Source organism: Crocuta crocuta, unplaced genomic scaffold (assembly GCF_008692635.1).
Source record: "Crocuta crocuta isolate KB4526 unplaced genomic scaffold, BGI_CrCroc_1.0 scaffold290, whole genome shotgun sequence".
NCBI classification, from domain to species: Eukaryota; Metazoa; Chordata; class Mammalia; order Carnivora; family Hyaenidae; genus Crocuta; species Crocuta crocuta.
In genome coordinates, this window is record NW_027527429.1 from 5,321,160 (window position 1) to 5,348,537 (window position 27,378).

Sequence of the window (27,378 nt, forward strand, 5' to 3'; positions counted from 1 at the left end):
TTTCCTCTAGGAGTCACCCTCTCATATGTGTGCTTCTGGTAGGGATGACCCTGCCCTCAACTTCTGGCCCAGCCAATCAGAACCTCCAAACCTCAGGGATGGACTCATGACTCAAGGAAGCCAATGGAACATAAACCTTGGACTTTTTCTGGAAGCACGTGGGACAGAAGGTGCACAGAAGCATGGTGGCCTTTTGCTGTTGCCAGGAGCAGGTCCACCTGAGTCCATAAAAGGGAAAGAGGAATCTGGGATGGAGAGAGACACGTTCTGGCAGCATTGTTGGAAGCCTTGGGATATAGAAATTTCCAGGTGATAATGAGGATAATAATCACCACGATTTATCAGACCCGGGCAGCTTGACCTTATATCAAGTACCTTAGATGGGCAACTATACTCAGTCCCCATAGCTACCCTTCGAGGTGGACATAATCTTCATCATCCCCCCATTGAAGTTATGGAAGCTGTTTTAAGAGTAGCCAGGATTGGTCTTGGGGCGCCTGGGGGGCTCAGTCAGTGGAGCCTACCACTCTTGATTCTGGCTCAGGTCATGATCCCAGCGTCGTGGGATCGAGCCCCCATTGGGGTCCATGCTGAGTGTGGCGATTGCTTAAGATTCTCTCTCTCTCTCTGCCACACTCTTTTCTTATAAAATAAAATTTAAAGAAAGAGTGTCCAGGATTTATTTTAATCAGGTATGGTAAGACACACGGACTTGGAAATGACAGTCACGAAGGAGGAAGTTTATATACAGTCGCCTGGAGACAGGATGGCACACACAGCCACGTGGAGAAGAACCAGGGTCAGCTGGGAGGTAGAGAGAGTGGGGAGATGTGGGTAAGATACAGGAAGGAACGGGTAAGGCAGGGTGAACAGGCTTAGGGTTCGTTATTTAGAAAACCGCCGCAGACTCTGAAGCATGGGGGCTGTCACTAGCTGCCTGGGACCTGGCCGCAGGGTGATTAGGGCCACTGGAAAGGGGCTTAAGAGTGGAAAGACCAATAAAGGATGCAGCTGGGTGTGAGATCCGGATTGACTGGATCCTGTCCTTGAAGGCAAGTCATTCACTATCTCGAGCATGTAGATGTCCGAGTATTGGAATACAGAAAACCAAAGATGTGGCTAATGCAGAAACAAGGCTCGGGGAATTTGCATGACTCAGAGGAGATCCCAGCTAGAAGAGAGAGAGAACTTGGCTGTGGGTCAGCCCCGCACTGACCACCGTTCAGTGCCTGCACACCCGTTCTTCTAGTTCTCTTGGCATCAAGGGGTGGCCATGCTTATCGTGACTCTAAGATAGTCTTGGTCTTTCCCTCATGCTTCATTCCTCCCTGGCTGCCAACAGCCCTCACTGCTTATCTGAAAGCAGACAGCTCATCCCGGAGATGAATCCAGAAGCTGTTAGCAGATCTCTGCTCTGGTCAGTGGAGTGTCAAGCATAGGAGGAGGGGACGGTGTTGGGAGGTGGCCTGCTATGGACGTGGCCTTGGGCTGATCCTTCTCAGTGGCCTCCCTCCCGGCTGATTATTCAGGGTATCAGCCCGAGGGGCTCCCGCCACTCTCCCGGGACAAGACTCCATCAGGGTTTGGGTAGATCAGAGGGCAGGCAGCACGTGACCTGCAGAGTTCACCTGGCCCCCTCCGGGTAACCGGGCATGTTCGGAGAGGGCACATGGGCAAGGGGTCAACAGGGTTACCTTGTGTTTTCCCCTGAGCACCAGAATCCAAGCTCTCATAGACTGAGGGAGGGGACCATCTATTTCTGAGTCTAATACGTGAGGGGTTCTTTTTGACAGCAGCAAAAACACACCCTCTCGAAGAGTGTACCCAGTACCGAAGTGTATTAAAACTCCAGGCTGTGCACTAAAAGACCCCCCTAACCTCCATGTCTGATGCCAATTTCCAGTTTCCTCCTCACAGAGGCTGTGGTGCAAGACTTAGGCAGTAGGATGCTCCTGGTCCTTTGTAGACCTGACCCACGTCGTCTGTACAAGCCTCCCTTGACTCGGTCCTTGTCCCTGCATCTCTCCCGTGGGGACTTGCAGGCTCAGGGGATTGGTACTCTGTTCATGCGCTTGCTCAGAACGCAGACCTCAAGTTCCAAGGCTTCATCAGTCCTTTCCACGAGAAGCCCTTCCGGACGTTTATTCTGCGCTGCGCCTTGCAGGTGGCCCACCCAGGCCCAGCGTGGGGACTCCCTGACCGCCTCACCGCCGTGTCCAGTTTCTCGAGCAGCTGCTGAAAGAGTCCGTCCCTGGCACAGGCTGTCTCCATCATTTTAGGAGCCACAGCACACTTTCCAGGGCAGCACCCTCGCCAGGAAGCACGGAGTCAAATTTAACCAACAGTTCTTGAGAGCTTCTAGCGTGCCAGATGTTATGCTAAACACTTTACCTCATATTATTTTCGTTTCTGCCGAGATCGTTCTCGATGATTAATTAGGTGTGCTCGCGATCGCACAGAACTAGAAAGCGGCATGTCAGAAACGTGAACCCAGGTTTCTTTAAACAGTTTTTTTTATTTTTATGTAGTCCTTTCTGTTCTCTGCTGCGTACATGACCCTGAAGATTCCAGATTCATTTTTTCATTTAACAAGTATTTATGAGCCGTTACAGGCTGCATTCTGTGCTCCCCTCAAAGCCGTAAAGATTGTGGAGACAGAAACTACAGTTCGGTGGCTGAGCCAAGGGTCCTGAGTTTCTTAGAGGACCTCGTCTCCCCCGCCCCCCAACCCCGGGGAATGGAGAGGTCCAGAAAAGGAGCCGTCGCAGTTTGGAAGGAAATGCTGAGGTCAGGTTTGCACATGTCACGTCTCGGATGCCTTAACTACGGGTCTGACGCACGACTGAGAGGTACAGGCTGAAGTTGTAGATTTGGAGTCATTGGGATGAAGGGCTTCACAGAAGCTTAACTGAACAGGGACGAGGAGGCTCCTCTATGAAAATGTACAGAAAGAGAAGGCTCAGACAGCAGCCTGGAGAATGCTGGCATTGTTTCCTCGGTGCGCAGGGTCCTGACTTTGTCATTTATGCCCAGGCACCTTGGCCTTCACGTTCCCTCCCTTTCCCAGGCAGCTGCCTCGACATCTGAGCCTTGCTGTTCTGTTTGTCAGACCCGCGCTCCCCCAGCCCCTCCCACTGCTCCATTTCTGATGAACTGCGTCCTTTCTGGAGACATCTTCTCTGACCACCCCCTCCCTGTAGAACCCTCCTCAATCATTGCCCTTGACCAGCTCTGACTCGCTTTACTGTGCTGCCTACACACAGAGTTCTTTGACATCAGATGACACACTTATTCATTACGTGTTTATCCGTCACCCGTTGCTCTCCCTCCCTCCCCCTGCATGCTGGAGTGTAAATGCTGTGAGAAAAGAAGCTATTGCCCCTGCATTATGCACCAGCAAACAAGTATTCCATAACTGTTTGTTGAATGAGTAAATGAGCATTCAAAGTGGAGTTGGAAGAAGACTAAGAAGGGAGAGTCAAAGACAAAAGGAAGGAATTCAGGGTAGAGAGGAGACTTCAAGGGCTTCAGGTAGAGGAAAAATTTCAGGTATAAGAGGAAATCAGCAGGGTCAAGTGGCAGCAAGATGGCTGAAAAGAGAAACAGGAAAACACCCATTGGATTGGCAGCGGGAAAATGAATCACTTTAGCAATAGCCACGAAGTCGGGGCAGGGGGGTAGAGGGCAGATGGCGGTGGGGGTATCTGAGGTGGTGGCAAGACTCTAGGTGTGGCCAGGAAGCCTGGGTGACGGGCGGTAGCACCGTGGCTCTGTGTCTCTCTGTGTCTTCGTTGTTAGCCTTCACCTGTCCGAGGTCAAGTCCGGATTAGACTCTTGTCTTGCCTCATCCCTTCCACTGCTCCTGATTCCCATTCAATGGGATTTTGAGAAAATTGGCTTTGGTAAATACCTGTTTTCTGCCCGGGAGAGTGCTGATCGAAGCAAACAGAAGGCCCACAGCCCACTGTCTAATACAAGAGGCCATAAGTATATGCCTGTGCCTTCCCCAAATTGGTATGTTGGAATCCTAACCCCTCACCGACACGGGATGGTGTTTGGCGGTGGGGCCTTTGGGAGCTAATTAGGTCACGAGGGAGGGTAGAGTCTTCCTTGTGGGACTAGTACCTGAGTGGGAGACCCCCAGAGAGCCCCCTTGTCTCTCTGCTCCCCACAGCATGGGGTCACAGCGGGAAGGGGAGGGTCCCAGGCCTGGAGGAGGGCTCGGCCGCCCAGCCGGGCCCATCTGGGACTCCCAGCCTCCGGACAAGTCAGCGTCTGTGTCTGTGGTGCTTGTGGTAGTGGCTGAGTGGACTGGCAGGGAGAAAGTGTTCTGTCCAGCTCTAAGGATTATGGACAATAGTATTTCAGAGACAGAGTCCAGAATGGACACGGACCAAAACAGATAATGAGAAAAAGAGGGGAATGAAATGCAAACTGCCCCTTGACTAGCCCTCAAAATCATGGCTGGGAAGAGCGAGCCGTGAGCAGAGTTAAACATGCGGAGATAAAGCTGCGTAATTTTTAAAACCAATCCACCGCCTCCCTCTGAGGATATTACAAGCCTGCTTTTTGCTGACTTGGAAGGACCAGTTTCCCTTAAGGTGGAGAATGCATTTTTAAAAACCCACAATGTGACAACTTATGGAACGAAAAGGCTATTTGCCCTACCAATCACGAAAAGTTTTCTATACAGCAGAAGAAAAAAAAAGGGAGGGGAAATCCCCACCCAAACAAAATAGAATAGAAGGCAAAGGATCAGAAACAAAGCAAAGGGCATAAAACAAGGCTCAGAAGCAACACTGAATGCAAGTGATGCCCGGGTAGTAGAAATGGGTTCACTCTCCGAGTCGAAGGAAAAAATCTGAATTATGAAAACAAAGCCCAGAGGCGCCTGGGTGGTTCAGTCGGTCGAGCTTTGGACTTCGGCTCAGGTCATGATCTCAGGGTCTGTGGGTTGGAGCCCCGCGTCGGGCCCGGAGCCTGCTTTGGATTCTGTGTCTCCCTCTCTCTCTGCCCCTCCCTCCCTCAAGCTCTGTCTCTCTCTGCCTCTCAAAAATAAATAAACATTAAAAAAAATTTTTTTTTTAAACCAACAACGAAGCCCAGTGATAGGCCCCTGACAAAGGGCGGGCCTAAAACGTGGTGACAGAAGGGTAAACAGAGGCAAACTCGCACCCCTTGGAAGAGAACTAGAAAGGGAGGCAGGGTGTGTGAGCACCGGAGCTCAGAGGGAAAAGCATCCCAGGCAAAGAGGTAACAGGGCTCTTGGGCAGGAGGCACATGCGCGCTGTCTCCCGGGGAGGGGCCGTCTCCCCCCCCCCCCCCCCGNCACCCCGGTCCGCATTGATCCCCTCATCTCCGTCCCCCATTCCTCCGTGACCCGAGCGCCTGCCGGGTCCCGTCCCCATTTGCCCAGAACCACGCAGTTTCTGGGGACTTTGGGTACTAGCCTGGGCAGTCCCAGGGGCTCCGGGAAGGTCGGGCCGCCTGGGTCCCCCGCCACCGAGAAGTCCCCCTGCTGCTGCTCTCACGGTGATGCATGATGCTCACGGCAGACAGTACTCAGGCCTGGGCGTGTCCCCTTCGTCCCCAAGCCCAGGAGGGCGGAGCCTGCTTGGAGTCCCTTTGCCTTTGGGTCCCACCCTCTCTGGCGGTGTCCATGGCTCAGGCTGAATGAAAGGACACAGAATGATGGCGTCATAGTCAGGAACCTACTTGTGCTATAGCAGCCTCCTAGGTTTATCTGTTTTTATTTTTTAAAGTTTATTTATTTATTTTGAGAGAGAGGGAGAGAGAGAGAATCCCAGACAGGCTCCACACCATCAGTGCAGAACCCGATGTGGGGCTCGGACTCACAAACCGTGAGATCATGACCTGAGCTTAATCGACTGAACCACCCAGGCACCCCCAAAATATTTTGCTGCTTTAAATACATATTTTAAAAAATATACAGTGACAAAACCTAACTGTGTGTGTGTGTGTGTGTGTGTGTGTTCCGTTGGGCCACCTTCTACAGAGATCATTCTGGAACGCCTCCATCCCCTCAAACCTCTCCCTTGCCTTTCCTGCTGTCTGTATCTCTGTTCTGCTTCCCAGGGGTTGAAACTTACATACGTTATAGTTTCTGGGGATTTTGGGTTTCTTCAACTTTGTGGAGTAAGTTAGGATTTCCGAAATACAGAATTAAACTACATTGGCCATTTATGACTAACCTGTTTTTTTTTTCCCTCCTGCTGTAAGAATTTCTCATCTTGGTACCATTTACAGAAACACATTCATTTCCCTAAATATTTATTAATGGAGTATTTTTACCACCGAGCATGCCTTCCTAAATATTTACTTTTTCGGAATCGGCTTGCGAAGTTCAGCTTAGAGGGTTGCCAGGAAGAAGTGAGAGCAGCGTCAGCTTCACAGGCCCCTTCACAGGTGGTTTTAACGGCGGCACAGAAAGCATGTCTGGCCGTTGGCGCCCCCGGCCTTTTACGAAGAGATTCGGTTCTGTGATGTTCTGCGCAGTGGTTGTGATATTCGGAGTTGCTTATCCGAGAAGAGACGCGGGCGGGTGTCAGTGACATCCTCATCGTCCCATAGAGAAGAGGGCACCTGAGACTCACAGGCGGAGATTACAGTGTTTGGTTCACAGCTGCGCGCGATGGACTCAAGCCAATGCCGTGCACCCTGGGCACCGGGACACATACCAGGCTCCCCTCGTTGTCACACCGAGGTCCCTCGGGTCCTCGCTGCCTCTGCAGAGCTTCTCCCACTCCTAACTGTCCACGTTTGCCCCCCTCTTGGCTGGACGTCACGGCCCTTCCCTCGTCGGACTTCACGACATCTCTTAGCTCTTACAGAACCATCTGGAAGTTAGATATTTCGTCTGTTTTCTAACTGCCTGTAGCAGATGTATTCCGATCTTTGGCGTGAAAATTGTGATCCTCCCTCACTGGTGCCTTCAGCACCTCGCTTGATAAGAGAGAAAGGGTCCCCTTAAGCACGTCTACACCCAACGCCCTGAGGCTTTGCGCTGAAGTTTTGTGTCCGCAGTTGCCTGCGAAACGAACGCCACTCTGGTTTTTTCTTTGGCGCGTGTTGCTTCAAATGGTGGGAGCTGTTTTATTCTGTAGTCTGTGTTAGCTCTTTCCGTCTGGGGGTTTGCGGCCCATGGTGGGGGATATGAGACACGTTTGGTGTGCTGCGAGGAATTTGTTACGACAGGTATGTAAAGGACCAAACTTAGCTAATGATGTGCATCAAAATAAATTAGAGCTGCTGCCTCCAGGACAGCATCCTCACTCACTGGCATCTGTTTTGCCCTGATGGAAGAGAAGAAGCATCGGAGCGACAGCCAGCAAGTGGTGGCTTGCCCCTGTGCCCCGGCAAAGCCCCTGGGGCTGTGTCACGCCTGTGGGCATCATCAGGTGTAACTCAGGGAGTCAAGCTCGAGAAAGCCTGCATTACGTCACTTGTTTTCCACAGACTGTTTTTCAGCTCTTTCCTTTCTGCCTCCCTGAGGTAGGAGGGGCACTTCTGGGGCAAGTGCTTGATGTTTGATTGGGATATGGAAACCTTTCAGCTGAGCTGAGAGGGATTCATGCTTGCGTAGTGGTTTTGACGTACTTGAAACTCCATTATTTGTGCTAATGGAGGAGGTAATGAGAAGATAATGCAAAATGGGCACGAAACCCCACGGTCTTTAGTTTTAACGTTAGAGTGTGTCTCTGGACATCTCCAACCAACTGTCCCGCCCAAGTGTATTTTCTTAGGTGGGTATTCTAGTTGAGTGCACCTTCCAATATGTGCCGAGCAAGCCCTATCCACGCATAGGAAACATTCGGTTCCAAAGTGGCTGTAGAAGGAACACGGGAACCTAACATTTATTATAGACATCCACAAACTGGATAAATCTGCATTCCCTGAGTTGAATGTTGGTAAAAACAGACAAACAGAAACCAATGCTGTGTCCAAGTATAGAAACGTCACAGTTGATCAAGGTCCTAACAACGGGTGGTGTCACCAAGATTTCATGAAACTGACCATGTAACAAATTTGTCCTGACGACTCACTCTGCTGGAAAATATGTTTTCTAGATGTCTGAGGGACTTGGTCTAAAAGTCAATGTTCCTCAAATAACAATTTTATCTTTCAAGTCATCTGGAGATTACCTTTGAACAGCAATATGGTATCCACTCAAGTGTTACCGTGAGCTGTTACTCAGACTTTTAGTTATTCCGTTTTCTTGCATGTTTGTTTGTCATCTTCTCAATGATAAGGATTATGTCTTTTACTAACAGGATTGCTCTCATGTGCCAGGAACTGTGCCTGCCTGGAGAAGAGTTCCAATAAATTTTAATTCAGTTTGCTCCTCTCAGAGCTGCAGAACAGATTTTAAGATCTTATGTTCATAAATTTTTTAATGCTTATTAATTTTTGAGACAGAGAGAGATAGAGTGTGAGCAGGGGAGGGACAGGGAGAGAGGGGGACACAGAAGCAGGCTCCAGGCTCTGGCTGTCAGCACAGAGCCTGATATGAGGCTCGAACCCACCAACTGTGAGATCATGACCTGAGCTGAATTCAGACGCTTAGCCGACTGAGCCACCCAGGCCCCCAAGATCTTATTATGTTCGTAGAACTCTCGGAGGTCATGCTCACGTTCTGAGGTACTCAGAATTTAACGTCTGCAGTTTGAGGGGACACAATCCGGCCCCTAACAAATGTCATAATCGAGAGTATGGAGTAGTGCCTGGCACGCTGAATGCATTCCGGCACCGTTGGGTACCATCCCTGCTCTTTATGCAGACAGGACCCATGCCCCAGAGCTGGGGTGAAGAGAGCATGACCTCATACTGGGAGAACTAAACACAGGACTGGACCCGGATGGTGGAGGGGTGTTGTTCGAAGGCTGGGCCACCTGAGGAGTGGGGGGCTGGGCACTTCATGCTGCCCTCCTTTACTCGGTGCTAGAGTGTGGCTCCTTGTTGACCGGTCTCGAGCAGCTCAGTGCTTTGTCTTTATTGGGCGACTTGACTGACGGTGAGCCTTGGAGTTTCACTGTAAAACGCATCATCAGAGTGATGGACTCTTCACTAAGCTGTGCACCTAGGATTTGATATGGATGGAACGGGCAGACGGCGCAGGGGTCACCCGTGCACACTGATGCGAAGCTTTCTTCTGTGATCTCCCCCTTCCCTGGGCTCAGCTCAGTCCTGGGGGCTGGCTTAACGCTGTGAGGCCGCCTTCTGACACCTGAGACCCATGCTCTATGCTTTTTCTTGCCTTTTTTTTTTTTTTTTAAATTCCCCTGGGACTCAAATCATCCAGATGAATGCAATTTCTAGAGAGAGGGAAAGAAATCAGGAACAAATTGCACAATGCCCACGAATCCTCATACTTTGTGTCCTAAAATAGGCTGGACATAAAAGTGTATCTTGAAGTCTTGCTGTTTTAGTAACAGACTCTATGATTTGGGATTATGTTGAGAAGCAAGTTTTAGTCATGAGGGCGCTGGTATTTCCTGGAATCTGCCTGTAAAACGGACTTGGCGGTGGAGGCTGCTCAGACCCACCCCTTTTCTACTGAGGATGGATCTGAGCTCTGAAGGGTGCTAATGCTGCATTTCCATTTTCTAAGTAGTTGACACCCTACAAGGGTGTGTGATGCACAATCTGAATGCACACCCACTTGCATTTCACCGTGAAATGCACTGTCAAAATCAGGTACTATTCACTCAGCTGGGTATCAAGGATTTGATATCAAATGTCATAGCCCATTTTTAAGGGATCTCAGAAAAAGGCAGTGATGGCTGGGGATAGGACATTGCCATAGAAACTGGGAGTTTGTAACCGAGAGCGAAGTATTAGGATCCTGTTATCCTGGAATCTTGAAAATGCAGTATTCTTAAGAAATGTCTATATTTATCTACAACTACTCCTCACCCCATCTATCTACCTATTGTCTTTTATGTGTGTAGGAAGGTGTCGATTGTATTAGCCGAATGCCTAGATATTCTTGGGCAGGGAGCTGTCTTTATTTAAGAAAATACTATGATAAGCTAGCTGATGAAAATCTAAAATCCTGAGGGTGTTGCGCCATAAGGTACAAAGAAACAAAAAGCTAAAAGCTTATCTGCTTCACATTAAAGAAATACAAGAGAGTGGATGAAAGCAGTAAGAGGGGATGTGGGCTTAGATCAGCTGTGGAAACAGATGAAGGATCTCTTAAGAGCTGGAATATTGGCCATTATCATTTTTAAAAATTATTTAAAATGATGACGTGTGACATGCATGCACAAAACAGCATAAAATGTGAATACGTGTTTTAATTTTTTAATATTTATTTATTTTTTGAGAGGGAGAGAGAGAGAGATTGACTGAGTAGGGGAGAGGCAGAGAGAGAGAGGGAGACACAGAATCAGAAACTGCTCCAGGCTCTGAGCTGTCAGCACAGAGCCCAACGTGGGGCTCAAACTCACAAGCTGTGAGATCATGACCTGGGTCGAAGTCCGATACTTAACCGACTGAGCCACCCAGGCGCCCGTGAATATGTGTTTAACAAATATGGAACCAAAAGTCCTGTCCAAGGTGGAGAATGAGAGTGTTGCAGGACTCCCCGCCCCCCAAATGTGTGTCTTCCCCAGGACACCCGCCACTCTCATTTTTTGATGAGATCTTTTCTTTGCTTTGACTTGTGCGTCCCTAAAAATCTAGCTTAGTGTCATCTGGAAAAACTTACTTGGAATCTAATACTCAGATCTTAAGTGTTCAGTTTGACGAGTTTGACGGTTGCAAAACCAACATTCCGATCAAACTATACAATTTGTCAATCACTCTGGAAGCTTCCTTCTTCCCACTGTTTGGTCAACCCCCGCCTAACAGAGGCACTACAGCTCCGATTTCTGTAATTGTGGGTTATTTGCCATTTCTCCAGCTTTATGCAAATGAACCGCACAGTGCGTATGTGAGTTCAGGGAGATTGTGAGATCTGCCCATGTTGTATGAATCAGTAGTGAGTCAGTACTTTATCTCTAGGTAATAGTCATTGTATCAATACAGCACAGTCGTTGCTTCTTTGGTCTTCCTGTCAATGGATAATTGGGTTTTGTGGTTCCAATCTGGCGATTATGAAGAAAGGTGCTACGAGCATTCTTGCACAAGTCTTATGGAAGGATGCTTTCGCTGATCTTGCATAAGTCCCAGCAGTGGAATTGTGGGGTGCAGTGTGGGGGTATCTCACTCCACAGAGACCTGATGGTTGGTTTTCAAAAGAGGGTCCCTGCCTCTCCAGCACATGGTATTGTCGGTCTTTTTAATTTTAGGTGTTTCAGTGAGCGTGGTTGGTACCTTAAGATGGTTTTCATTTTCATTCTCCGGCGGAATCGCGAATGGTAATGAACGCGTTTCATAATCTTTCTGTACATTCACATATCTTCCTTTGTGAAAAGCGTATTCAAATATTCTGTCCATTAAAGAAACACTCTGTATGATTTTCACCCTTCTATATTTATGAAGATTTGCTTTACAGACAGCACATGGTTTATATTGGTGAACAGTCCGTATGGGTTTGTACAAAATTTATGTTCTGCTGTTGGGTGGAGTCAATTACATCAATTACATTATGTGAGTTTAGGGTGCTCTTTGCATCTCCTCTGTCTTTGCTGGCTTTCTGTCTGTTCTTTCAGTACTCCTTTCTAAGTCGCTAGCATCGCCACAATGCAGTGGTCTTCATCTCCTTAACACAAGGGACTTTTCTGAATGTCTCATGGATTGCACCAATTTAAAAGACTGAATCTCGATGCAATTGGAAGAGAGACAGCCCAAGGTGCGTGGAGACAAGCAACTTAAATTGAACAATGCTAGAAATCCCAGATGGTAAGAACCAGAAGTATCCATGAAATGTCTGGACCTCCCTAGAGAATATGGAGAAGGCTTTCAGGAGAGGTCACTGGACTATTATTATATAACATATGTAGTGTGATATAGTAAACCTTATCTGGAATCCAAGAAACCAAGTGACACCCACTTCTTTCCATGACCCTGGTGTTTTGAACTGAGATCTATTATTTTGCAAGCACTGTCCTAGGCACTGGGACACAATAGTGATGAATGTGCGGTGCCTGGGTGGCTCAGTCAGTTAAGCGTCCGACTTCGGCTCTAGTTATGATCTCACGGTTCATGGGTTCGAGCCCTGCATCAGGCTCTGCTGACTGCCAGCTCAGAGCCTAGAGCCTGTTTCAGATTCTGTGTCTCCCTCTCTGACCCTCCCCTGCACATGCTGCCTCTCTCTCTTTCTCTCTCTTTCTCTCTCAGAAATAAATAAAACATTTTAAAAAATGAAAAAAAAAATAGTGATGGGGGTGCCTGGGTGGCTTAGTCGCTCAAGCGTCCGGCTTTCGCTTAGGTCATGATCTCGTGGTTCGTGGGTTCGAGTCCCGTGTCGGGCTCTGTGCTGACTGCCAGCTCAGAGCCTGGAGCCTATTTCAGAGTCTGTGTCTCCCTCTCTCTCTGACCCTCCCCTGCTCATGCTGTCTCTCTCTCTCTCCTAGAAATAAATAAAAATATTTTAAAAAAAAAGAAAAAGAAAAAAAATAGTGATGAACATAATTAGTTCCTTCCTTAGTAAAGGTCATATGTTAGTGGAAAAGACATATGATAGGCAAATTGAGATATAAAGTCCAGATAATATTAAAGCCATGAAGACAAACAAGGCAGAGTATGAATGGGGAAATGTCATTGCAGACGTATTAATCACGGAAGCTCTCTCTAAGGAGGTGACATTGTGCAGAGATCTGGATGAAGTGTAGAAGTGACCCATGCAAAGATCTGAAGGGCGAAAACCTATTTCAAATAGAAAGAAGAGCTAGTGCAAAGGGCCTGAGGTGGAAGCATGCTTGGTGAAATGGAGGAATCAGGAGATATGTCTGGCATTTATAGTGTTTTATGATGCTTGGTCAGGAATCTTTCTTTCCCACTGAACTTTATTTTGGAATGGGCATTGGTGGCATAGATCGTTTTTATCTTGGAATGGACATTGGGGGCCATGCCCAATTTGCCTTCAGACCAAGGGTTCTATGTGGTTATTGCAGTACTTGCAGCACTTCTAGAAAAAGGAAATTGCTATGTCCTCTTTGAAGTCGCAAGAGAGAGAAGGATAGCATTCCCACGGAGGTAGGGACATGTGTATTCATCGTGGATAAGGTTGTTCTGGGGAAGAGATACTTTTCCCTTGGAATACTCTCACGTCTTTGGAGCCAGTAGGTCAGAAAGGTACCCACTACTGCCACCAGCCCATGGTCTCCAAAGTGGGGAAGAAGAACACATGAAACACAGGGAGGGTGACCTATCGTCTCATTTTCCTGGGACTAAGTCAATCCTCCGGACATGTCCTTGGCAAATCGAGACAGGCTGGTCTCTTTGGGTGCAGACCAGGCTATGCATTCAAACTTCTTGTTCTTGTTCTCAATCCTCCCCCAGGGATCTTGACACCCATTAGCCACCCAGGTGTGACTCAGGACACTCCAAGCTGGAGGCTCTCTATAGCTATTCACGTTGAGTTCTATAACAAGGAGCCAACTTTCTGTATGGACCGTGGCTTCAGCAAGGGGATGCAAGTGGCTCCAGCGATATCTCTGGAAGGAATCACCTGTTCAGCCAAACGTTGTTCGAGAGTTAGGGAACCCAAGAGCCAATGCCAGGAGAGCTGCTGGGAACTCATTGCAAAGACTTCTCATGACTCCATGCCTCCTTGCAGAAAAGGATCCTAGAGCAAGAAAAGACAAGTTTGCAAAGATTGCCAAGCTTTACTTGGGAGAGGGAAACATGGGCCCCGGCCTGAACCTGAGCTTCGTTCGCCCATAACCGGACACTCAGCTGCAGGTCAGCACAGAGATGAGAATCTGCATGTGGTTCACATGAGGCTCCCCTGGGAGGTACCCCAGTGATGACTGGGGCGAAGTGGGTGGAAGGAAAGGTTGGGAGCTCACATAGCAGATCGGGGCCAAGACAAAATAATCTCTGTGAATGACTTATTGCGATTGAATTTATCTCCAGGCTGGCGTCCCCTGGGCCATTGACCTTGTATAGCTCTTTAAAATCGACAAGGTACTGCAGCACCTGGGTGGCTCAGTAGGTTGAGCTTCCGACTTCTGCTCAGGTCGTGATCTCACAGCTTGTGAGTTCGAGCCCTGCCTCGGGCTCTGTGCTGACAGCTTGGAGCCTGCTTCAGATTCTGTGTCTCCCTTTCTCTCTGCCCCTCCCCCGCTCATGCCCTGTCTGTCTGTCTCTCTCTCCTTCAAACATAAATAAACATTAAAAAAATTTGACCAGCTACTCTTCATTTGTCTTGCTGAGTCATGTGTCATAATATAATGAACACGGGCCAGGGAGCCCATGTGTGCTCTTTGACACATTTTTGCATCAATGAAGAGTACCTACCGTAAGTACTCTAACATGAGAGACCAGCAACAGCATCAAAAGAAGGTGGGAACCATTGCTGAAGGAGCAACTCAGAAATCAGGCCAGGCCTGTACTGCACCCAGCTGCAGGCCTGTGTCAAATGGAACTCGGAAGCAGTGAGAACGGCCACCATTCATCCAACTGTAAATGTGCACCCCGCCAGATGTGGGAGAATGAGACCCATCTGCTGGTTCACATTCCTCGGCTTTAATGACTCCTTTACAGAAGATTTAGGGCCTGGTAACAGGAAGCGAGTCATAAAATATACACAGGTTCTAGGAACAGGATTTTACCGGCTCGGGGGACAGTTTAAACTTACAACAGTGAACTTTCCTGTGTGGGACGTGATTTTACCTGGGTTGTGAGTGTGCTGGAAACGTGGCTCTCCTTACGGAGTTGTTCTAACATATATTTCATGCTGATTGGTGAAGCAAAGCGAGAGGAATAAAAAATCGAGGTTTCTCCTCTGAGGCACGAATATGGGAGGGATCAGGCATTTTTCTCCCGGAAACAGGAAGAGGGCAAAGGAAGCCAAAATAGAATTACGTCTGAATACCATGGGCACATTGCCACGTGTTTGGACCAGGTATGCGCCCCGCACATCTGTGTGCATGCCGCGATTTCTGACTGGAGCGACCTTGGCAGTGACAGGGAGCCAGACCATGGACACCTTAGGGAGCCACCGGATGGTGCCCTGCCTCGCGCTGACGCCGCGTGTCTCTTGTCTCTTGCTTCTGGAATCCCTGTCGTCACCAAGGATTGACCAGCTAGGATTCACCAGTGCTACACGCCCAACTCACAAGTTCAGGGTCAAGTGCTCTGGTGAGTGATCTTGGCCGCCAGGGGTGGGCGCCGGAAGCTCCATTCTCCCCTCCGCCCTGTGGGTGGACTGTGCAGATTTGTAGTCACTTCTGAAAGCGACTCTAAAGCTGTCCTGTGAGACAGGCTGCCTGTCCCAACGCGGCGGCCAGCTGGTAACTCCTTTCACACCCACTCCCCTCCTTCCTGCCCAGTTAAACATGGGCCTATAAATACTCATCAAAGATTTGCAAATGAATAACTTTTAAAAATTTCATGGATGTTTGGAACTGGTAGCAGTTCCGAATGTGTGTGTATATATATTCCGAGCCGATGGACTTCACTTTGTCAGTTCAGTCCTACCGGCTCTTTTACTTCAAATTAAAATTTGCCAGGGCTGTTATGTCTGTTGATTATTTGATTAACTAATGATGCTCCGTGGGTCTAGCATAGGGTAATTGCATTAAAACCTCTCTTCTGGACATGATAACCTCCAGCCACTGAATCTTGGGGTGGGGGCGCTGCCTGCACCCCTCTTCCCATGTGCCCGTTGAAGTGACCGAAGTCCTCCTGGCCCCTCTCAGCTGCTGAAGTAGCTCTGGCTCAGGAATGCCAATTCTGAACTCTGGCCGCTGGCAGCTCTCTGCCCCTCCCCACCCCCGTTCAGTGATGGGAAACAGACTTTTGCTTTATATTTAGAAAACTGTATTTTGGGGGCACCTGGGTGGCTCAGTCGGTTGAGCGTCTGACTTCGGCTTGGGTCATGATCTCACAGTTCGTGGGTTGGATCCCCACGTCAGGCTCTGTGCTGTTCACTCAGAGCCTGGAGCCTGCTTCCGATTCTGTGTCTCCCTTTTTCTCTGACCCTCCCCCGCTTGCGCTCTGACTCTGTCTCTCAAAAATGAAAAAAATGTTTCAAAAAAAGAGAAAACTATATTTCAACTCAGTATTTGATGATTTGGATTCATGCATTAGGCTATGAAAGGATTTTGCATTTGTGCTTGGTTATGAGCCCCCTGTTCAAAAACAAATAGAGTTGAATTTGATGGTGTGGGATCACAGAAATTGAAGCTAGTGCAGCTCACCTTCATTTCCCCAGGGGCGGAAACTGAGTCCCAGAGAAAGGAACGTACTTGCCCAGGGCCTCGCGATCTGTGCCAGCCCTCGGGAGGGGGAGGTCTTCCAAACGCCAGTTCACAGAACTTCTGTCACAAATGCTGTTATTTTGACTTTTCTATTCCTGGTCCAATATACACATAAATACAAACTTACATCTTCGCAATGTCTCACCCCTTTTGTAGCTTTGAAAGCCAATATTTTTAGGGGCACGTGGGTGGCTCAGTCAGTTAAGTATCCAACTTCAGCTCAGGTCATGATCTCACAGTTTGTGGGTTCGAGCCCCGTGTCGGGCTCTGTGCTAACAGCTCAGAGCCTGGAGCCTGCTTCCGATTCTGTGTCTCCCTGTCTCTACCCCTCCTATTCTTGTGCTCTCTCTCTCTTTCTCTCTCAAAAATAAATAGACATAAAAAAAAGACAATCTTTAAAGGAAAGTTTCATTATGACTCTCATGCTGATTTAGAATGAACACACACCCAACGTTTTCTTTAACTCATTAATGAACGAGGGGGGGCACCTGGATCGCTCAGGTGTTTGGGCGTCCGACTCTTGATTTTGGCTCAGGTCATGATCCCAGGGTTGTGGGCTCGAGCTCTGTGTCTGGCCCCACACTGAGCACGGAACCTGCTTGAAGTTCTCTCTTCCTCTCCCTCTGCCCCCTCCCCTGCTCGTGCTCTCTCTGTCTCTCTAAAAAATAGAAAAAATTATTGTAACTCATTAGTGAATGAGGGAACCAGTAAGATGTTCCAGACTGTTCAAAGGAGAATACAAACTATTACACAGATAAAGGCAGGCAAGATGCAGAAATGATTTTACAAAGAGATGCAAACTGGTGGCAATCAATTGAATTCCAGGAGATACAACTAATTTCCATTTTTATGGGCAAAAGAAATTTGCACTGGTATTTATTTTCTACAACTTACAGAGTTGTAAAGTAGCTCAAAGGCAGTGAGCAGGGACCCTGGAAAGGTGCGCTAGACAGGACACAGGGCCATCTTTTTTTTTTGTCCTCTTCAAAGTTTGTCAAAAGTCTTCCTAACTGTGGGAGGAAGCGATAGGTGTGATTTAAGAATTGAGAGTCTATATAACAAATGTTTAAACAAAAGTTTCTTTGTAATTGTCTCCCCTTGGTGTATATCTATGCACTATATCAAGAAATTTGATTTTAAAAGCAATTAGGTTTGGGGACAAATCTTCATTATTGCACCCTCCCCTTTCTCACTGTTTTTATAAACACGTTGGGTCAAATTGAATGATTTTATACTCTTGGTGGAATGACTTCTGTCAAATGGCAATTTTCTGTGTCAGTTCCCACTTCTGTAGCCCAGCCTCAAAGACCCTTTTCTTCCTTTAGGTGGGGTCCAAGGACAACCCTCCCCACCCCCCAATACACTGCACTTTACCTCTTGGGCAGATATTTAAACGTGGCCAGAACAACCCTGAGAGGCTTAGCAAGGTTTCCCTTCTGCAACTAGTCTGACTAGGCGGGTCATTATAAATGACTCCTCCTTTATTGTTGGGTCCAAGACACTGCACTATACCCCCTGCAGGCCCAAGTCATGCCACCTAGACCTTGGCTTTGGGCCTTATTTTCATTTCGGTGATGGGTCTAGTGTCTGTCCCGCTTCCATTCATGGCTCTTCCCTCCGGAGGCTGGGTGTGCTCATCCCAGGGACCAAGACCTAACACATCCCCGTGCCCGCTCTGTCCACCCAGACCAGCATTAACTTCCTGCCTGATGTCCGCCCTTTCCAGTCACACATCAAGTCGCCCTGTGTGGTCTTGTCATAGATTTCCTGAGCCATGTCTGGAGAGTTTTGCATCCCTTCGACACAGTGCTGGTTCGCACTGGGCAGAGCACCTCTGCAGGCTCCCCCGGCATCCGCTCCACCCCAGTGCTGTCTGGGGCCCAAGCCATGGGCTTCTCGCCTACAGAACTGGCTATAAGAAGTCTGCCGTTCTAGATCTCATGAACGTTTTGTGCTCTTGGAAACAGTCCTTTCCTCTTTTCTTTTCTTTTCTTTTTATTTCTTCCATCCCCTCCGCTCCGCTCCCCTCCCCTCCTCTCCCCTTCCCCATTTCCCTCCCCTCCATTTCCTCTTCTTTCCCTTCTTTTAGATTCCACATATAAGAGAGATCACACAGTATTTGTCTTTCTCTGTCTGACCTATTCCACTTAGCACAATACTCTCAATGTCCATCCATGTAGTCTCGAATGATAAGATGTCCTTCTTTCTCATGGCTGAATAATATTCCATTATCATATTATATATATGCATACACACTATGACTTCTTTACTTATTTATCCATCAATGGACACTTAGGTTGGTTCCATATCTTGGCTACTGTAAATAATGCTGCAGTGAACATAGGAGTGCAGATACCTCTTCAGTTAGTCTTTTCACTTACTTTGGATAAGTACCTAGAAGTGAAATTGCTGGATCCTATGGTAGTTCTATTTTTAATTTTTGAAGAACTCCCATCCTGTTCTCCACAGTGGCTGCACCAATTTGCAGTCCGGCCAACAGTGCATGAAGATTCCCTTTTGTCCACATCTTTGCCAACACTTGCTATTTCCTGTCTTTTTGATAGTAGCCTTTCTAGCACGTGGCAGGCGTGATCTCACTGTGGTTTTGATTTGCATTTGCCTGATGACCAGTGATGTTGAGTATCTTCTCAAGCACCTGTTGGCCATCAGGATGTCTCCTTTGGAAAAATGTCTATTCAGGTCTTCTACTCACTTTTTAAAATTAGAATTAAATTGCTTATTGTTTTGCTATTGAGCTGTATGTTGTATTTTGGATATTAACCCCTTATCAGATATATGATGTGCGATTCTTCTCTCCCATTTGGTAGGCTGCCCTTTCATTTTGCTGACTGTTTCCTTTGTCGTGCTGAAGCCTTTTGGATTAAGGTTGGCCCACTTGTCTTTTCTTTTGTTGCTTTTGCTTTTGGTGGCAGACTCAAAAGATCATCGCCAAGACCTGTGTCAAGGAGCTCACCATCTATGTTTTCTTCTGTGAGTTTTATGGCTTCAGGTTTAATCCCTTTTGAGTTAATTTTTGTTCGTGGTGTAAATGGTGGTCTAGTTTCATTCTTTTGCATGTGACTGTCCAATTTTCCCAACACTACTTATCAAATACATTGTCCTTTTCTTATTTGATAATCTTGGCTATTTTGTTATAAATTAATTGAACCTCTATGCATGGGCCTATTTCTGGGCTCTCTATTCTGTTCCATTGACCTATGTATCTGTTTTTATGGTCATACCATACTGTTCACTATAGCTTTGTAATATAGTTTAAAATCAGGGAGCCTGATGCCTCCAGCTTTGTTTTTCTTTTTCAAGATTGCTTTAGCAATTTGTGATCTTCTATGTTTCCATGCAAATTTTAAGATTGTTCTATTTTTGTGAAAAATACCACTGGAATTTTGATAAGGATTTCACTGAATCTGTGTATTGCTTGGGTAGTAGGGACATTTTAACAATATTAATTCTTGCAGTCCATGAACAGGGAATATCTTTCCATCTATTTGTGTCTTTTTCCCTTGCTTTCATTAATGTCTTGTAGTTTTCAATATATAGGTCTTTCATTTCTAAAGGTGCAACTGATTAACACTTCTGTTCACAATTTGTCTATTATTTCCAAGATCAAATGTTATTTCCATGAAGAGTTTCTCTGTGAAGTAGAGATGGTAATTTGCTGGTGGGAGATCCAAGAGAATAGCAGAGTACAATATTCTACTGGATCAATGGACAATGTTTGAAGTTTATTTAATTATTATTTTGAGAGTGAGGGCGGGGATGCAGAGAGAGAGAGAGAGAGAATCCCAAGCAGGCTCCATGCTATGAGTGTAGGGTGATATAGGGCTCAATCTCACAAATAGTGAGATCATGACCTGAGCCGAAATCAAGACTCAGATGCTTAACCGACTGAGATGCACTGAGAACAGTGCATCTTTTTTTTAAATGAAATTTAGGATTATAATTATCTCAGTTTAGTTTAATGTAGTATAATATTAATGCCACTTTCTTTAGCACAGTATTCCAATGAGAATGTGGCTAGGCAAAGGATGACTTGGAGAAGGGTATTATAGTTTTATCTGGGCTACTATTATTTAATATGTAAATCTATGATACGATGACCTATGGGTTGGTTTCCAAGAGTTGGCTTTTGTAATATTCCCTTTTAATAATGACTTCTAAAGTCCTTTGTTAAACAAAAAGGTGCTTAGCACAGTTAATGTCACATAACGAGAAATTATTTTTAGGCTCACTAGCTATTTGTCCTGAAATTCTAGTTCAGTGTTTATTGCCAGTTTAACTTAACGATGGTAGCAAAAAGTTTTTAGCTATGTGTTTTATTAAAAAAGGAGTAATGCTTTAGATGTAGAGTGCAAATAACTATAAGCAAAAGCTGGTGATTTAAATTTCTGTGCTAGTAGAGGATGTGGTTAATTAAAATAGCATCGGGTCCCTGACTTGCAAATCTGTTGTCGGCCAAAGCCATCGGTTTACTGACTCACTCTTTCAGAGATCCCATGGCTCCCAGGAGCCATGAACTGTATTTTGTCTCTGGGCAAAAGAGTAAATAAAGGCTGTCAGATTTCAAACGCGTGCCCCCTGAGAGTGTCTAGCACCACGCATGACATGTAATAGACCATCAGCACAACCATGCTTAGTCATTCAGGGCTACGGCAAACGCCTGGGCGTATAGGGCAGCCTCCCTGTTCCTTCGTCTCCAGACTCCAGTGGTCAGGTGATTGCAAGTGGTGGCAGGGAGCACACTGCAATCCTAAATAATTCACAGTCCCCTTGCCTCTAATGTGTACACAAGCATTACTTTCTCGGTAAGGGTTAGCATCTCTCACACACATGTAAACGTCAGTAGGGAGCATGATTCCATTGCCTTCCAGTGAATGCTGGACTTGCAAAAGCATTGTGTTTACTGAAATATTTTGTTAGATTTAGGGGCGCCTGGGTGGCTCAGTCGGTTAAGTGTCCGACTTCAGCTTAGGTTATGATCTCACGGTTCGTGGGTTCAAGCCCCGAATGGGGTTCTGTGCTGACAACTAGCTCAGAGCCTGGAGCCTGTTTCAGATTCTGTGTCTCCCTCTCTCCCTGACCCTCCTCTGCTCACACTGTCTCTATCTCTCTCTCAGAAATAAATTTTTTAAAAAAAATTAAAAAAGAAAAATTTTGAAATATTTTGTAAGATTTAATGAAAATAAGTGTGAAAATGCTGCTCTACATAAATAATTATAATTTAAAGGTCTGATAGCCATTAATTAAAACTTGGCCCTTTAATTTTCATAGATAACCTAGGATGTTTTAGAAGAAAACTATTATTTGAAAATGCACTAAAATAATTCAAATTTTGTACGTTTGGAATGTAATTAAATTTTACATTTTTTTTTTTTAATGTTTGAGAGAGAGAGGGAAAGAGGGAATCTCAAGGAGGCTTCACATTGTCAGTGCAGAGACCAATGTAGGGCTTAATCTCATGAAACGTGAGATTGTGACCTGAGCCAAAGTCAAGAGTTGGGCACTTAAATGACTGAGCCACTCAGATGCCTCTAAGTTTTGCTTTTTAATCCCTTAAAACATTAGTGTCAATGGAATGTAAATTATGTGGAAAGCAAAATAATAAATCAGTGATTTTTTTCTGAAGTGAAGAAAAGCATTTATACAGAAAAAATATAAAATATTTTATTAGTTATGTATATATGTATTGTATGGCTTGCCCAAACATTGCTGGCTCAGTCACAGAACACTGGATACCATGCAATAATTATTAAATTCGGTCTTTGGTATTTTGCCAACTTCCAATCCTATGAAAACCATAGCTTTATGCAATTTTTTTTTCGTTTTTGTTGTTATGACAGTATATTTGTCAAACTAGAAGGATAAAATAGATTTCACTGAACATGGTGTCAGCTTGATTTATAACTTTCGGATATTTATACTTGTGATATGTGGGCTGCGATCTATAATCTGTATTTCTGGCCTCATAAATGTCTGGCAATCCTGGTCAAAATGATTCTGTCAACATGTCTGTCTTTGGTGTTGAGCTTACAGTCCCCTTTTCACCTTGATGTCACATAAATTTTTCACCACATTTTTTTCCCCTATTATTTTTATGGCTTTGTTTTATACACTTCCTTAATCCATCTGGAATTCATCTTGCTTTAAGATGAAAAGTAAGACCATAATTCAGTCTCCCAAATTCTTAGTCAATTTTACACATGTGGTTTTGCTGAAAACCCTTTCACTTCTTCCCCAATTTGTAACTTTACCTTTTATAATATGTTGCATTTATTTATAACATGTGCTTTTGTCCTTTCTGTTTCTCGACCATCACTGTATTGTTGTAATTATTTTTCTTCTTCTTCTTCTTCTTCTTCTTCGTCTTCTTCTTCTTCTTCTTCTTCTTCTTCTTCTTCTTCTTCTTCTTCTTCTAAATCCTCATTGTTTTGCTTTTAGGGTATGTTTTTAAGGTATTCTTTAGGGTATGTCTCTGTTCATTATCTTTATTTTCATTTTCAAAAATATATTAGATGTTCTTAAACATGTATTTGCCAGATGAATTTTAAAATGTTTGGCAAGTGAAATAAAGTTTTCTTCTTTGGTAAAATGAAAACAAAACATTTATGAGATTTTTGGGGGATAAAAGAGAAAGAAAATTTATCCAACAGCTCTTAAGGCATTATTTAAAAAAAATCTTTTCTTTCAGGCTTTGGAAGCTATGAAAACACATTTTTGCATGTTGATGAGTTCCATTCTGCTTTGTTTTATAAGCGGGAACTGGGGCATGCTGGGAATCTGTCCGTGGTCAAGGCCTGCGCATGGGCTGAGGGCCCCTCACTGGGCTGGGGAGGCTGGCTTTGTTCAGCGGCGAGAAGTCCAGTGGGGAGGACAGTGGACAGGGAAGCTGCTCTGAAAACCCCAGCAGCTCAGGAAGACATTCTCTGAGGCCGCTACTAATGAGAAAGTGTGTGTTACTGTGTTTGCAGGCATCTGTCCAGCCATTGCAGGGGCTCACAGAGCAGGGGTGTGGAAAGGAGGAGGAGGGAGGCAGGGATCTAACCAGCGAGTCAAGAGGGGCCTTGATTCTCAGGGGTGACTTAGGGTGGGAGGTGAGCCGAGGTGGGCCCAGATTGCTGGTGGCACCTGAGACAGTGTCTGTGGGCGGGAGTCAGGGAAGACGCACTCCTCTGGGGGCCACGTAGGGACCACGAGGCTGCTGCAGGGCCTGAGGTCCTGGAGTTTACCAAGTCTACAGGCCTGGTGAATTTTTCAGGTCCCTAGTGAGAGCTCAAGTGTCACTCAACAGCCCATCTCCTGCTATAAAATTCTCTTGTTCTTCGTGCCTGGCTGGCTCAGTCAGTGGAGTGTGCGACTCCTCGTTTCAAGATTGTGGGTTCGAACCCCATGTTGGGTGTAGAGATTACTTAAAAATAAAATCTTTAAAAAAAAAAGAATTCTTTTTTGTTCAATCTTCTCTTTTGGGCCTTGAAGATTGTAAAAATGTATTTTTGCTTATTGATGGGCTCCAGTCCTACTGGAAATATACCACTTTCAAGGCAGGCTGCCTAGAAATGCATTGAAGAGACTGACCACAGAGCCTCTTCTGGGCTTCCTTTCATGAAAACCAAGCGGGGAATTCGGGACATCCTGCCCATGGCTCACACGGATGCTCCTTTCCTGGTGGACCTGCAGTCATGCACCTTACTCAGCACACAGCGGTTAAAGATACAAAGGCATGGATTTTGGAGAACGCTCCTCTCCAAACAGGACTAGTTGTGTGATTTGCAGGGTCCAGTGGAGAAAGTTCAAGATGCAAGTACAGAGCATTCAACCTAGCACTGGCCCCTGTGTGACCTCGGGGCAACATGTGTCCAAAAGGGACATGATGGCGGATGGCATACAAAACAACACAGTCCAATAATCCAGGGTTTGATCTGTGCACAGAGAATCCTAATTGTTTTAGGGGAAGGTTTTTGGCATGAGAGTCTCAAGATAAACATGTTGAAAATACACAGAAGATCAGCATTGGAAGAGACGGAAAATCCATTAAGGAAAAGTGGAGAGAGGAAAAAAGGAAAAAAGCACTGACTACCCCGGAGGCTTCTGGGGTGCACACCCCCGTTACACCATTGCTCTCAGCTACAGTGAGAAGAAATCATTGTGGATGACAGGGCCAAAAGTTGATAAAACCCATCTGAGAAATTATTGAGAGGACCAGAGGCAAAGGAAGATATATCACCCAAGGAACCAAAAGAGCAAAGGAGCAGAGATACAAAGTTTGAATACAAAAAGATTGAAATATTCAGATAGATAAAATCAAAAGGAAGAGAAAGAGATGCAAGAATGACAATGAAATGTAAGGGTCAAGAGTGGAAGGAGGATGATATGAGATTATTCATGTCAGCCTGTGTGTGTTTGCTAGTGTAGCATAACAGCGTGTCACAACTGGGTGTCCCAGTTCTGGGGGCCAAAAGTGCAAGATGAAGGTGTGCGTAGGGCCGGTTTCTTCTGTGGCCGAGAGAGAGAATCTGTTCCAGACCCTTCCCGGAGTTTCTGGTGGTTTGCTGGCCGTCCTTGGTATCCCTTGGCTTATAGAAACATAGCCCATTCCCAGCCTTCATGTTCACACGGCATTCTCCCTGTGTATGCCTCTGTGTCAACATTTCTCTTTATATCCTTTTTGTTTTTAAGTTTATTTGAGAGAGAGAGAGAGAGAGCATCAGTGCAAGAGAGAGTGAGGGAGGGGCAGAGAGAGAGGGAGAGAGTATCCCAAGCAGGATCCACTGTGAGGTCAACCAGTGCAGGGCCTGACTTGGGGCTTGATCCCGTGAACCATGAGATCATGACTGAGCCGAAATCAAGAGTCAGATGCTTAACTGACTGAACCACCCAGGTGGTTTGCCCTTTTATAAAGACACAATCATGTTGGATCAGAACCCACCTACTCTAGTATGACCTCATCTTAACTAGTTATATCTGCAATGGTCTTATTTCCAAATAAAATCACATTTTGAGACAGTGGAGTCAAGATTTCAACGCATGAATTTGGTTTTGGGGGGCACAATTTTACCCATAAGAGTGATAACATAAAGACAAAACCAGAACAGTAAAGAGATAATTTTAAAGAAAAACACTGAGGGGTTCCTGGGTGGCTCAATGGGTTAGGCTTCCGATTTCGGCTCAGGTCATGATCTCATGTTTTTTTTAGTTTGAGCCCTGCATCTGTGACAGCAGAGAGCCCACTTTGGATCCTCTGTCTCCCTCTCATTCTGCCCCTTCCCCCTCTCAAAATTAAATAAACAAACATTGAGAGTTACATTTCCTAAGTGTAGACTCTAGTCTTGAACAGAAATCTTTTATGTGATCAACTCAAACAAAAACACAACGTTTCTGGAAAACAAAATCAGAAATGAACAAACAAAAGAAACAATAGGCATCCCTAACACCCTAAAACAGCTTCTTCAGGCTGAGACCCCTCGAAGGTGGTTCTCAGGGCAGGGAGCCAAAGGAAGGGTGGGTTGACCTGGGACTAAATAATGTCATCAATCAGGGCACACCATCTGATGCCCACTTTCCTGCGTGGGGAAATTCTTGCCCAACACACTACTTCTTTCTTTCTAACTCAGTTACTGTGTGCGCACGTGCATGTGTGTGTGTGTGTGTGTGTGTGTGTGCATGTGCGCCTGTGTGTTCACAGCCTGAACCATTGAGAAAGTAGTGAAGATTTTGAAAGAGAAAGAGTGTTCAGCAGGAAGAGAATCTACATGTTCTGACAAAAGGGCACGGAGAAGGAAAGTTTGGGAGTCATATGGGCTAGATTTCAGAGTGAGCTTTTCCAGGGGCGTATTTGAAGAGGAGAATGTCATTTTAGGAAGCAGAGGGCAGCTGTGGCTCAATGTGAGGAATAATCGAGAAGGAAAAGGATATTAAAGAAAGTTGGCTTCTCAGTGCTTGTCTGTTTTCCCTTTGGCATTTTTGAGACGCAAAGTGAAGATCTGAATTCCTTTCGTGTTTTTGTTTCCCTGGATGTGACTCCATGTGGCCCAGACCAGGGGCCGATGCTTCCTTCCCGCTGATTGCAATCTGCTCAGTGTGGTTTGCGGAGCACCTACCAAGCATAAGGGAGGCACAGAGCAGTGACCCTGGGGGACCCCGCCCGCCCTCTGCCCTGCATTACACCTTTGCCTCTTACCACCTCTAAGTGACTTCTGGCAAGCGCCCCAAACTTCTCGTCCTTGTTTGCCTCATTGATCACATGGGGGACAATTAATAATATGAATAAGTAGTTAATAAGTGAAAGTTCTCCCCAGGCTCCTAGTGGCCATGGTGCAGATGGTCATGCTGAGCCGCTCGGTGTTACCACTCGGAGCAGCTAGAAAGAAGATGTGAAAGGCACAGATTGTTTATAGCCCCTCTCCATCGGTGGTGTCTACACCCCCAGCCCCTCCGAGTTTCCTTGTGTGAATGTCAGCTGCTCCCTTCACGGGGGTACCGTCTCCTGTGACCTCTCTTATGGGTTCCACCTGAGCTGTTTCAGCGCGGGAAACTCCAAACATTTAGTCTTGGTTAATCATTATTCATCTCAAGATCTCAGACTTTCAAGCATCAGTGATGAGGTACCAAATGGGGTACAAGGCCAGCTACAGTGTAGGACGTAGCATGTGGGTTTTCTGGGCTATCAGAGCCTCTGTCGATGGCTGGAGACCCAGGGGTCATAAGGACATGTCACCTGGAAAGAAGACATTGGCATGTACGTGCCTTCTATCTTCACGGCTGGCTCTGTGTCCAGCTACCTCCAACTGAAGGCTCTCATTGGGTCTTTCCAGAAGGAGAAATAAGAGGGGCCCATGGGTGGCTCAGTTGGTTCAGCGTCAGACTTTGACTTAGGTCATGATCCATGGTTTCTGAGTTCAGGCCACCCATCGGACTCCCTGCTGTTAGCACAGATCCCGCCTCAGACCTTCTGTCCCCTTCTCCATGCTACCCT

General features: G+C 46.3%; 1 long non-coding RNA gene across 2 annotated transcripts in view; it reads left to right on the top strand.

Moving 5' to 3' along the window:
* The first annotated feature begins 15,164 nt into the window (after positions 1 to 15,164).
* LOC144227186 (uncharacterized) overlaps positions 15,165 to 27,378 on the top strand; it is a 34,934-nt gene continuing 22,720 nt past the window's right edge. For both annotated transcript variants that reach the window (XR_013333865.1, XR_013333866.1), the window contains exon 1: positions 15,165 to 15,270. This is a non-coding gene — a long non-coding RNA (uncharacterized LOC144227186). The remainder of the gene's footprint in view (positions 15,271 to 27,378) is intronic.